The 13,634-nt window shown below is 44.9% G+C and overlaps 1 protein-coding gene and 1 pseudogene across 8 annotated transcripts in view; one reads left to right on the forward strand and one right to left on the reverse strand.

The window, feature by feature from the left end:
* DPF3 (double PHD fingers 3) overlaps positions 1–13,634 on the reverse strand; it is a 304,745-nt gene that overhangs the window by 208,494 nt on the left and 82,617 nt on the right. The window contains exon 1 of one of the 8 annotated variants that reach the window (XM_058739562.1): positions 12,005–12,118. The exons of the other annotated variants lie outside the window; for them this stretch is intronic. The gene's annotated coding sequence lies outside the window, so the exon portion shown is untranslated. Of the gene's footprint in view, positions 1–12,004; positions 12,119–13,634 lie in introns of those variants that run through there. 8 annotated transcript variants of the gene reach the window in all.
* On the forward strand, positions 2,881–3,694 carry LOC131517457 (RNA-binding protein PNO1-like; annotated as a pseudogene).

Consider the following 13,634-nt stretch of genomic DNA (forward strand, 5'->3'; position numbering starts at 1 on the left):
GTCTCCAGGCATTGCCAAACACCCCCAGGGGCAAAATCATCTCAGTTGAGAACCACTGAATTAAATAAAGCCTTACTAAAAATGTAGTTCTATTGTCCTTACCTTTTAAACCAGTGAAAACTTTAGCACAGACAGGCATCCGTCCATAAATCAAAGGTACAGAGGCTAAGAGGGTGGGATTTGAAATCACACTTGAATTCAAATCCCAATTATTCCTCCTCCCTGTTGTCATTGTCGCCTGACCTTGACCAAGTGATTGCTCTAAACCTCCCTTTCCTCTCCTGCAGCATCTACCTTGTCAGAGTGGTTGGCAGGATTGGATGGAATAGATACAACCCACTTAGCAACATGCCTGGCACATGATGGTCAGGAGAGGAAGGATGACCATTAATAATATTATTTCTAACACTTCTAAACACATACCACATTAACAATGGCTACCCAGATTTAAGACTGTCTGGATAAATGGACCCACACATAACACAGTAGGTCTTCAATAAACATTTATTGAATGAATAAATGAACCCTAAATCACCCTGTTCCCGCCAGCTCCTGTCTTCAACCCTGCCACATCTAAGTCCTTTTCTCCTTTACCAGAACTTTCCCAAATTGTACCCATGGGGATTAAATACACAAAAGAAAGTCTGGCCAGTCCAGGACCTCTGCCTGGGGCTCTATGGCGGTGGGCGGGGGGGGGGGGGGGGGGGGGGACGAAGCGTGGGAGGAATTGGGGCGGGGGGGGCTTTGTGGAATCCTCTAGCAAGAGCAATATCAATCCACCACCCAACTACCTGCACTTGGAACAGCTCTTACCCCACCAATGAGAACACAGCCTTGTTGAGACCCACCACTAACACCACCCATGTCATCACATCTTCAGGTGGCTGCTATCCTCCCTAGATATTTAACCTGGAGGTAGGCCAAGGACAGAAAAAGGAGATGGCCATATCCTTGAACAAAAGTAGCTATAAAAGGGCGTGGGAAGCAAGGCAAATGACAAATTAAACAAACAGACAACCTCAAAGGAAAGGAGGTGGAGAGGCTCCAACAAAAGGGTCAGAGTTCCTGCTGCTTCCTGCATCCCCACCAAGCCCACCTCCCACCTCAGCAGGCAGACAGAGCACTGGTGGCTCTTACAAGGGGAGAAACACTCCTCATTATAAACCAGACATGCTCCTGGCTGAAGCCCAGCCAGCAATAAATTCTGGAGTTCATCTCATAAGCACAGTAAGTATCTTTGTCAATTTCCCGAAGGACTGAATTTTTCTGACCATCACGGGGGCATAGGACGTGAGCATGGGGCAGGGCGGGGACTTAAAAAAAAGCAGGTGATCCAAGCTCTCATTCTATAGATGGGGAAACTGAGGCTCACAGTGAGAAAGGAACTTGCTCAAGACCATCCACGGGGGCCCCACTCAGTGGCAGCGCTGAGCCAAGAGTTCAAGGCTTCAGTTGTAGCACTGAGCTTTGCCAGAAGCTCAGAAACATCCCCAGAAGAGGATGGTGTATTATGAACCGAATCTCACTCTTCCTGAAAAAATAAATGATCACATTCGCAGCTTCACATGAGGAGAGGATTAACAAGTTCTCAGAAGGGGCCATTGATCTATGGCTTCTCCATCCATTTGGAAACTGAGAGAGAATAAATTAGTTCCACAGGAGGATCAAGCAACTAACTTCTCTACCCCAGCAAGCATCATTGGTCTTCTTCAGACTATCTGATACTATAACCAAAATACAAAGAGGATAGTAAAGATCATTTGGGGGAAATGTGCAAATGGTGACTCTGAGTAAAGAGTACAGGGGTGTTCACTGTACCATTCTTGCAACGTTTCGGAAGACTTGAAATTTTTCTAAGTAAAAATTTGAGGGAGAGTGAGAAAGTACTAAAGAATAATCTAAACTAAATTAAATTGTTGTTAAAAATTCGGAAAGGAACCAGAAGGGACCAGAAAGGGATTCAGAAGGAATCATTCCTTCAGTTTCACTCAGTTTCTTTATCTGAGGACTAACACCCTCAGGAAAAAAAAAAAAAAAAAGACATTGCAGAAGTTAGAGATGTAGGGTTCCAAACAAATATGTGATGCTGGTGTTCATAGTAGCCAGTAGCTATGGCAACCTTGGAATCCAATCTGATTTCAAATATTTTGTCCCATTAGCTCCTAAAATACACATATACTTGTCACATCATGTATCCTGGTGTTCTTGATTCAGAAAGTAACAAAAGTAACAACAGACTATGGATGGGACAAATGTCAGAATCTTTCCCCCAAAATCCATCACCTTTGCCGTACAGGTGGCTCATAAAATCAATTAAATGCAGTTTAATTTCCATTCAGTTTGGAAATCCTTTCATATAAATAAATTATTGAATCAAAATCCACATCCAAACCACAGTCAGCCATGTTCTCTATCTACAGTAGTATTTAATTGGCACCATATTGGATCCATAATCTAGCCCTGAAAATCTATCCTTGGCCACATAGATAAAATTCATGCCAGTGGGACGCCTGGGTGGCTCAGTTGGTTAACCATCTGACTCCTGATTTCTGCTCAGGTCATGATCTTACAGTTCATGAGATCAAGCCCCACGTCGGGTTCCTGACTGGCTGGCAGCACAGAGTCTGCTTGGGATTCTCTCCCTCCTCTCTCTCTGCCCCTCCCCCTGCTGCTCATGCTCTCTCTCTCTCTCTCTCTCTCTCTCTCTCTCTCTCTCTCTCTCTTTCTCTCTCAAAAATAAATAAATAAACATTAAAAAAAAATGTCATGCCAGTAGCATGGCAGTCAAAGCTTGGAGATTTGAGGTAACACAGACCATTCAAGAAACCTGAAAGAATTCCTATGGCTAAAATAAGAGATATGGGGAGATTCCTGGGGATAGAAACAGAGATGGAGGCCCAGAGCGCAGGGGCCAAGAACGGCTTCACCCAAGTCACCCATGAGGTGGCTGGCAGGCAAAGAAACCAGGCTGAGCAGCTGTCTGAGTGGGGGGAGGGCAGGGACATGGCCCACAGGGACAGAGAGGAGGCCCGGCCCACAAAGAGGCCCATTTTTCCCACCCCTCCCCACGGATGGATTCCTGAGTGGAAAAGAAGAAAACAAGGAAAATTCCGGTCCCAGCTAACAGATACACGCCATTGAAAGAAAACTGGATGAAGATATTTACTCCTATTGTAGAATGCTTGGCACTTCAGGTGCGCTTTAACTTAAAATCGAGGAATGTAGAGATCAGGACTTGTAAAGAAACCAAAGATGTTAGTGCTCTGACAAAAGCAGCTGGTTTTGTGAAAGCCTTTATTCTTGGGTTTCAGGTAGAGGATGCACTTGCCCTCATTAGGTTGGATGACCTCTTCCTAGAGTCCTTTGAAATCACAGATGTGAAGCCCCTAAAGGGGGCTCTAGGGAGACCACCTGTCAAGAGCGATAGGAAGAATTGCTGGTAAAGGAGGAAAAACCAAATTCACCATAGAGAATGCGACACGGACATGGATGGTTTTGACTGTGAGTTCACATCCTTGGCTCTTTCCAAAACATGAAGATGGCAAGAACCGCCATTTGCAACGTCATCCTGGGAAATCCTCCCTCAAAGGTTTATGGCAATATCCGGGCTGTGGCTAGCAGAGCAGCAGATCGTTTCTGATTTCAAATCAAGAGACTTTTTATCTTGTCTTTGGACTCTAGAGAAAAAGCCTTCCCCCCCCAACCTGTGGGCACAAGAAACCACGTGAAGAGTATTCCAGTCACTTTAAGGCTCCATCACTTCTGTTCTCAGCCAGAAGCATAAACAGAAGGGAAAGGTTTGGTAAAAGTCACACACAGCGACTTTGAGGATAATTTCCATATCTGAATGTGGCACACTATACTTACACATTAACTATGATTTATCACTTCATTTTAAATAAAAGATTTGCATAGTTTATAACTCTTATGGGAGGGAAACTTCTGGTGTAAACAGTCCTGTATGCATTTATCAACTTATTTATAAATTTGTAACTTCTTATAAATTTATAAACATTTCTTGTCTATGGAGTATAATTAAAAGAATCATCCCACAAAAATAAATAAAGAGATAGATAAAATAATTAATTAATTAAAATAAAATAAGAAATGAGGGGAGAATGAGCAGGGGAATATGAAGTTGGGAAGACAAGTAGAGATCAGACCCAAGAGGGTCTGAACGCTCGACAAAAGAGGAGGAAGTTTATCCTTCAGGCAATAAGGAACCACTTTAAGATGGGAGGAATATAACTGGATCATTCCAGCAGAGGATGGATAGATGGAAGTAATTCAAAACTAGGGAGTCTAGTTGGAATGACAAAGACCTGACCTAAGGCAGTCAGTAGGGAATGGAGAATGGAGGACAAGTTAGAGAGAGCTGCTAAAGACAGCCAAGGCACAGGACTTGACAGGAAGAGGGCAGATGTGCCCTAGAGAGAGAAGAAGCAGTCCAAGACGACCTCCAGCTTTTTTGACCTGGTAAATGATGCTGCCAGTCATCCAGACGGGGAACCCAGGAGAAGAGAAATGTAGTAGGTTTTGAACACGCTGAAGTTCCACCTGGATAGGCAGGTGTGGAGCTCCAGAGAGAAGTCCAAACTGGATATACGCATTTGAGAGTAATCATCACATATATGGTGGTGGATGCCATGGGTGTGGATGAGGTCAACTGGGAAGAAATTGACAAGTAAGAATTGGTTCAAGAACAGAAACTCTGGGGGAGAAAGCTGCTAAGGGCAGGTAAGGAAGAGGAGTCCTCCCCAAGAACACTGAGGAGTGGCCTAAAAGGCAGAGACCCCAGCCTGCTTTTAAGTGATCCATTCTACCCTTCCATCTCCACAGGCTGGTCACACCATGCTAGCATAGAGGAAGTAACAATAACGACCAGCTAGCATAGAGGAAGTAACAATAACATATTAAAACAAACTCTCTTCTCAAAAACAAAAAAGACAAACAACTCAATTAAAACACAGGCAAAGGATGTGAGTAGACATTTCTCCAAACAAAATACACAAGTGGTCAAAAAACACATGAAAAGATGCTCAGCGTCATTAGCCATTAGAGAAATGCAAATCGAAACCACGGTGAGACACCACATCACACCCACCAGCATGGCTAGAATCAGAAAAACAGATAATCACAAGTGTCAGCAAAGAAGTGGAGAAACTGGCCCCGCGCACATTGCTGGTAAGAATGTAAAATGTGCAGCCACTGTGGAAAACAGTGGTAGTTCCTCCAAAAATTAAAGATACAGCTGTCATATGACCCAGCAGTTTCAATCCTAGGTGTATCGTCAAAAAAACTGAAAACATATGTTCACACAAAGACTTGTATTTGAATGTGCATGTTAGCATTACTCGTAATAGCGAAAAAGTGGAAATAACCCAAATGTCTATCAACTGATGGGTAGATAAATAAAATGTAGTATACCACATAATGGAATAGTATTCTGCCACTTAAAAAAAATTGCAGTCTTGATATATGCTACTATGTGGTTGGACACTGAAAACATGGTAAGTTGAAGAATCCAGACACGAAAGTCCACATATATTGTCTAATTTCATTTATAGGACAGAATCAAAATAGGGAAATCCATAGAGATTGAAGGAAGACTTGTGGATGCCAGGGGCTGGGGAGAGGGGGGAAGGAGTGAGAAGTGACTACGTAATGAGTGCAAAATCTCTTTCTGGGGTGACGAAAACATTCTGGAATTAGGTAGTAGTGATGATTGCACCACACTGCAGGTTTACCAAAACCATTGACTCGTATGCTCTAAAACTAAAAATCAGTGAATTGTACACAGTTGAAATGGTGAACTTTACGTTACATGAATCTTAGCTCAATAAAAAAAATTAAGTAAGTTCACTTTACAAAATTACCCATAGCCAAGAACAGCTGGGTAAGCAATTTCTCCAGCTTGCCCAGATATTCTACATAAAGAAAAGAAAATTCCAGATATTCTAACCAAAGAAGCCAAAGGGCGTGCTTCCCAAGAGACTCTTAAATTCTTTAAAAGTCCAATTTAAATTGTGTGTGTGTGTGTGTGTGTGTGTGTGTGTGTGTGTAATATCCATAGGTTGGGGATGAGTTGCTCTGCTGAAGAGCAGAGATGGTTCACTCAGCTCATGATAGCTATCCATGCCTCGGTAGGGTTGCCTCACCCACTTTTAAGATTTCTAAATGTCAGGGTGACAGGGACACAACCAGGCAACCATGATTTGACCTACAGAGAAACCACAACCACGCATGACCTGTTATAGTTATCCAACAACGACAGGAAAGGAGAAATGATTTCTGGACCCAGAGTACCCCAAAGCCCCAGAACAGCAGTCTCCCAGCTCATGCCCCTTATTCAACTCTTTGACACCTACAACCCTTGCACTGTGTTCAAGATGACCTCCCGAGACAACATTCCGAGCTGTCCCAGGGTGTCAGCGCTCACCATGTAGGTAGCTGCTTTATCCACACGGTGCCTCAGGAGGTTACTCTGAATCGCTTTGGGCTTTGGACACAAGTGACTTTGAAATTATCACAATTTATATGGTTTACACCCAGCTCAACACCATCTGCGGCAGAAGTCAAGGCCTGAAGAACCAAGTAAGGGACAGGAGATGGACCGTGTGTGCGTTTATCAGAGTAGCTCCACGCCTGTGGGCAGGAGAACCCGAGGAGGAAGCTCCAGGGTTCCATAAAATTTTCCTGAGGATAATTTCATCTCTCTCCTTTCTCCACTGACACGCATCCCTCTTTTTTTTGTTCCCCTTGTCCTGCCAAATTCCAAGGGCCACCGTAGATAACAAGATAACAGAATGCAAATGCTTCAAGGGGGCACACCCCTACTCCAGAGAGACTGTCAGAGCGGGGAGGCAGATCTGGAGTGAACAGCAAAACCTCGGGACTGCTCTAGCCATTGGATAAGCAACCCCTCCTCCACGCCTCCCTGCTCCTGCCTCTCTGATGGGAAAAGGAACACAATGAAACTAGGCTTTCCCTTGGGGTTCTGACCACCTTGTGTGGAGATTATGATTACCCTGCCGTTGCTATGCCTACCGTGATGTCATTCCTTTATCATTCCATTTGCGTGGATTTTTTTCCCCCTTTTCTCCAAAGGATACCCTACTCTCCAGTGCCTGGGAGCCCACTGGGAGCCCAACTCCAGTCCTCATGCTATCTAAGACTCAGGGAAACCACTCTGTCTGGGGACCTCAGGCAACGCCACATAGTCCTGATGGGAAAAAAAAGCTGGGAGCAACTTCCAGGATGCGGGTTAGTCTATCCCTATACTTTAAGCAGAAGGAAGCAGGGCACAGTATTTTGCCTTCTCCACTCAAAACTGCAAACAGGAGAGGGACATATGGTTAGGTCCTATCAGCTGTATTTAATTTGTCAGAAGAAAATCACTTCTTAAGTAAAATAAATGCAAAGAAGAATAAGGATAGAGGAAAAGGTGCACAAATCCCACACTACATCATGCACAGAGGAAAGCAAAGGAAGGGAGAAAATTATTTCCTCAATAGTTACATCTCGCACCGTCCGGCCATGTATCTCCAGGAGCTCTACGTCAACGGAAAGCATTCCTCTGGGTTCCGACTGTGCACCAGGCTCCGTTCTGGGTACTGGAGGCCCAGTCCCAGCCTTTAAGAAATAGTAACAAGATCACTGTTCACAATCACGACATCTACACAGGCTCGCCTGCTCACCCTCTGCGGCCAAGTTCACCTTTATGTTATGGCCCTGCTCCTGGAAGTCCCAGACGTCACTGTGAAGACACAGCACCCTGTAGAAAACAGCGGTCCTGCTGCACTAGAAATATCCAGACTTGTTCCATAAAAATGGCGATGACTATTGGGATCAGCAGCGCCGTGGTCTGCAGCCAAAACCCAACACACAGAGCTGGTGTTGTCTTTCTAAATCCACAACGTGCTTCTGATCGTTTAACCAAATATATGGTGTATCATCTATTCGTTTAACCAGAAGCAAGAGAAAAATCCGATCCCCATTTTGTGAATGAGGAAACCAAGGCCAAGAAAAGAGAAGGGGGTCACAGGTGACATCCATTGGCAGAGATGAGATTTTTATCTTAAATACTCATTTGGGGGCACCTTGGCAACAGCACAAGCCCTCGGCGCTTTGGGTGGAAGTCACACTACCGGGCCGCCAAACCAGCCACAACTGTTAGTTTTTTTGTGTTTAGTGGGGCCAGGGGGGTGGATGGCAAGGAGAGGCGGGAGAGAGATCCCCACGAAAGCCCAAGTCTTTTCTCCCCAACTGGCCGCTGAGACTGTTCAGGGGCCAGATGTCAGAAGTGGTGAAACTATCCTCCTTTTTAACAAGTCAGTCTGCCTTTCACCTGTCCTGAGGTAGGTGTCCACATGCCCTACTTTTCCATGCAGCCCTGCTCCCTTGGGAACAGACGCCCGAACAGGCTGCTCTCCCTCACCCAGGTTATGAAGCCTTGCCATCCAAAACCAGGCCAACGGGAACGCACAGGAAGCATTCACTAGACCGTGGCTTGGTTGGTTTTAACAGCAAAAGCTACATTTTAGGACCCACCCCTGTGAGAGAGGACCTCACAGAAATCTCAGAGTGGATCAAAGCAGGCCAGCCTGATCACCCCCACTAAACCCCAAGCTGCAAGGGAATCGGAAAAGCAGAAGTTCTGGAATCAGATCTGGGTTTAAACCTCAGCAACACCCACTCACGATGCGGCCTTCAGCTGCCTGCCCCTCAGGTTTCCTCATCTTGAAATGGGGATGAAAATACCTAACTTCAAGAAAGTATGAAAATGCCAGTACATTCTAAGCACATCAAGACGGTAGCTATGATTACCGATTTACCAAAGGCAGCAGTGTGTCTGTGCTCAGACACCCACACATGTTCCTGGATCCTCTTCTGACCAACGTCCTTCACTTTCAACACAACTGGCCTGGGGGTAAAGCCTTCAGCCACAGAACTGAGCTCCGGCCCTTGCCAAGCTAACTGACCCATATAGGGTTCACAGCCCTGTTCTTACTAGAACAACTTTTTTGTTTGACTTGTAAATTTCTGCATGTACTTTTTATGCATTTGTATACATATATATGCATATATAATGTATTCAAATGGCATTTTATCACATGTCATTTTGCTATACGTTGTTCTCCCACATCAGCACCCCCCATCCTCAGCCCGCTTTCCCCGGGTAGCCCATGTTAACATTTTAGTGTGTCCTTCTACATTTTTCCCCAGACTCATGTAATTTCAGACACACACACACACACACACACACACACACACACACTCATAGTGGGTTGAGGGGGGGTGGTTATTATTTGTTTAAAAAAATAGAATTATAGATCATATACATTCTTCTCCCTTTTATTTATTCTGCCATACTTTACCAAAATCTTTTAATGGTTCTGTAATGATCCAAGATGTGAAGGTACCATAGCTACTGGGCCATTTCCCTACTGACATAGGCACTCATTGAGTTTCAATTCTTGGCTGCTACTAACAAGCCAGCAATGGATTCCTTGTACATCCGTCCTCACCAAAAACCACTTTCTTTTTTTAAATTGTTTGTTCATGTTTATTTATTTTTGAGAGAGAGAGAGAGAGATAGAAACAGAGTGTGAGCGGTGAAGGCTAGAGAGAGAGGGAGACACAGAATCCAAAGCAGGCTCCAGACTCCAAGCTGTCAGCACAGAGCCTGACGTGGGGCTCAAACTCATGAACCGTGAGATCATGACAAAAAACCAAAATCAGATGCTTAACCCACTGAGCCACTCAGGTGCCCCTCGAAGACCACTTTCTAACCAGACAAAATACCAAGCTCCAGGATGTGGAAGTCACCCATCAAAAGGACCTCATGATGAGCTCCCAATGTAGCCACTCATCCTTAAAACTCCTCTTTGCAAAGACCCCCTGCTTCTAGAAGGGCAAATCCCAGGCAAGGAACTGGCCTCCAACCACCAGTTCTTCCAGGATTCTACAGTGTCAAGTCAACTCTGCAGGTCTTAATTTTCCCACCTGTAAAATAAAATAATAACAGCCTGGTGCTGCGGGATCTGAGAGCACTTTTGTGAGTGATTTTTATGAGGAAGCGGTGTGTGAAGTAATATTTTTGGTGTTATTCTATGGGATGTTGTTTCTAGCTTGTTGTTTGGGGGTCACAGAAGGGAGGGCAAGCCAAAACGAACAGATTTGATTAAATTCCCGCTAAGATTCAGGGGTGCCTGGGTGGCTCAGTTGGTTGAGCATCCGACTTAGGCTCAGGTCATGATCTCACCGTTCATGGGTTCAAGCCCTACGTCAGGCTCTGTGCTGACAGCTCAGAGCCTGGAGCCTGCTTCGGATTCTGTGTCTCCTTCTCTCTCTCTGCCCCTCCCCTGCTCATGCTCTGTCTCTCTCTGTCTCAAAAATAAATATAAACATTTTTAAAAATTTTTGAATTCCCACTAAGATTCAGAGGTCCCTATTTATAAGGTTTCAGGGGCTGGACGGGAAGGCCTCCTGTCCCCTGCGTTGCTGAAGCACCTTGCACCATGGCTGTTTACAAACAGAAGTCAGAGCTAGACCAAGGGACTTTTGACTCTCTATTTGCCCAGCTTTGTCGAATTCCAAAGAAGGGCAACTGTAATTGAAGTTATGGGAGGAACGACCCAGCGAGCAAATTTTGGGAAATCGGTAATCTCACTGATGTTTGATATTCACTCAAAACTTCCCTAAACTCTACATCTCATTCAATAAAGGGTGTGAGGAGTATTGGGAGGGTAGGAGATGATTCTTTTTTGCAAAGGATGTGGCAATTAGTATTTCCTGTTCTTGAAAATAAAGCAGACATTTTGGGGGGTGGGGGAGGAATCCTAAACCTTCCATTTCAGGTAGTACTACTCAGGTAGCATTTCAAGAGGCTCCCCAAAACAGGCAGTTCCAGCAACTCAAGTGAATTTGCCCAGTGACCACACGGTCCACACGCATGAGAGGGGAGAAATACAGGAATGGCAAAATGACAGAATGAGTACAGTGTTATTCTGCCTTAAAACCCAAATCAGATGTGAATATGGAATCATTTTCTTCATCAAAATCAAGCAGATGATTGGCACCCCTTCCCCGGAAGAGCGTGTGGCCGCATTTACTGAATACACACCCACCCTCTGACCTGGAGATCCCACCGGTAGGTGTGTGCACTTCAGGCCCCCAAAAGACATGTGCCAGCATATTCCTCACTGTGAAATTCACAGAAGTCTCCAACTAGGAACTGCCATGTGTCCCTCAAGAGTAGAACAGGCATGGGGTGCCTGGGTGGCTCAGTCGGCAATGTGTCCGACTTCGACTCAGGTCATGATCTCGCGATCACAGTTCACGGGTTCAAGCCCCACGTCAGGCTCTGTGCTGACAGCTCGGAGCCTGGAGCCCGCTTCAGATTCTGTGTCTCCCTCTCTCTCTGCCCCTCCCCCGCTCATGCTCTGTCTCTCAAAAATAAATAAACGTTTAAAAAATGTTTTAAAAAAGGGTAGAAGAGGCAAAGAAATGGTCTATTTACCTGAAGGACAACACAGCACTAAGAACAAACAGCCTAATACTACAGTCAACACTATGGATGAATCTCACAGTGTTGAAGGGGGAAATCCAGACGCAGAAGCGGACATACCCTTGGCGGGGTTGGGTAAGGGGTGAGGTAGTAACTGGAAGGGGCACAGCTGGGCTTCTGTCCTGTTGTTTCTTAATCTGGGTGTTGAGGACCCAAAGAAATTCAACTTGTTGAAATGTATTCGGCTGAACACACCGTGCCCCTTTCTCTGCATATGCTACACTTCAATATTTAAAACTTTAAAAAAATCAGTCAATGAGCAAAACTTAAAGGTGATTATGAATAAAGTAATCAGGCAGACAAGGCTCCTGGAGCCAGATCGTATCTGGCATGTATCGTTCCCGGGAGCTCTCCTGTCGATGCAAAAACCAGACAGATTAGCTGAGTGTGCAAGACGGGCATTCTGTGAGAGGAGATGAAAGGCGAACGGAGAACCTGGCACTTTCTTTGGAAAAGAGCAGTTTCACCAAAGCTAGACGTGCAGCCTCCACTCAGGTTATTAATCCAATGCGCTGTTACAGATGGACCCACATTTGCTTCAAAAATACTCAGGGTTTTGGTTTTCGCTTTTCTGCCCTTAAAAAAAAAAAAAAAGTTTGGAATGAGGGAAGAGGCCTAGTTATTTTATATGGAAATCGAATCTATTTTCACAGAGACTAGAGTGAAAATCCCATCAATGGGAAGGAAGCGGAAGCTAGAGACGGAAAGAGATGCTCTATAAAGCTCTAGCACCACAGGCAAACTTGGGTCTCTTCTCAGCTCAATAACAATATTTGTAACAATGGCTAACACTTAAGCAGGTTTATATAGGCTAGGCATTGCTAGAAGTGCTCACATGTATTAATTCATTCAGTCCCCATCTGTGAGGTAGGGGGTTATGTAATTCCCAACTTACAGACTGAGACTGAGGCCCGGAGAGGTTAAGAAACTTGCCAAAAGTCACACAGCTAGTAAGTAACAGAAGTAGGCAGTCTATCGAAAGTCTGTGTTCTTAACCATTATACCCTATTGCTTCCTAATAAGCACTTATTAAGCCCCTACTGTGCACTGTGCCGAGCAAGAGAGATACTGAGATACAGAAAACACTAGTCCGAGGGTTATGGAGTTAGTCCAGGCAATGACAAGGATCACACAGGCATCTAGCCATCTAATTTCACAATGAAAAGTTGGAAAACTGTCTCCAAACACCTGGATATTTAGTTTTCAAGGACTCCAAAAGCAGTGTCCTTTTTCTCACTGATACTATGCTACCCATTAGAGTAAGTTGTAAGAATACACATTCCTTGATGCCCCACCCACCCCTGAGTCATGAGACTCAATAAAGCTCTCATCAAATTAAGAGGCGACCTGTAAGCACATTTGTTTATTTTTCCTGAACTGTCCTCTTGTGTAAAAAGGGTTGTTCACCCCTGATCTAGCAGGCATACATACAGGGCCTCTCAGAGGAAGAGAGACTCCCCCCCCCACCCCCAGGTACCCAGATGATTAAAAAATGAAGAAATTCGGGGCGCCTCGGTGGCTCAGTTGGTTGGGCGTCCAACTTCGGCTCGGGTCATGATCTCACGGTTCGTGGGTTCCAGCCCCACGTCGGGCTCTGTGCTGAGAGCTCAGAGCCTGGAGCCTGCTTCAGATTCTGTGTGTGTGTCTCTCTCTCTGCCCCCTCTCTGATCGTGCTCTGTCTCTCTGTCCCTCTCAAAACTCAAAAATAAATAAACATTAAAAAAAAAAAAAAAATGAACAGGGGCGCCTGGGTGGCTCAGTCAGTTAAGCATCCAACTTCGGCTCAGGTCACGATCTCGTGGTTCATGAGTTCGAGCCCTGCGTCGGGTTCTGTGCTGACCGCTCAGAGCCTGGAGCCTGCTTCGGATTCTGTGTCTCCCTCTCTCTCTGCCCCTCCACTGCTCATGCTCTGTCTCTCTCTGTCTCAAAAATAAATTAATTTTTAAAAAAACATTTAAAAATAAATAAATAAATAAATAAATAAATAAATAAATAAATAAATAAGAAGAAATTCAAGGCAGGACTACAACATGTATGGCACATTTTAAACATGCACACTTCACGA

The sequence above is a fragment of the Neofelis nebulosa genome, chromosome 7 (assembly GCF_028018385.1).
Source record: "Neofelis nebulosa isolate mNeoNeb1 chromosome 7, mNeoNeb1.pri, whole genome shotgun sequence".
Lineage (NCBI taxonomy): Eukaryota > Metazoa > Chordata > Mammalia > Carnivora > Felidae > Neofelis > Neofelis nebulosa.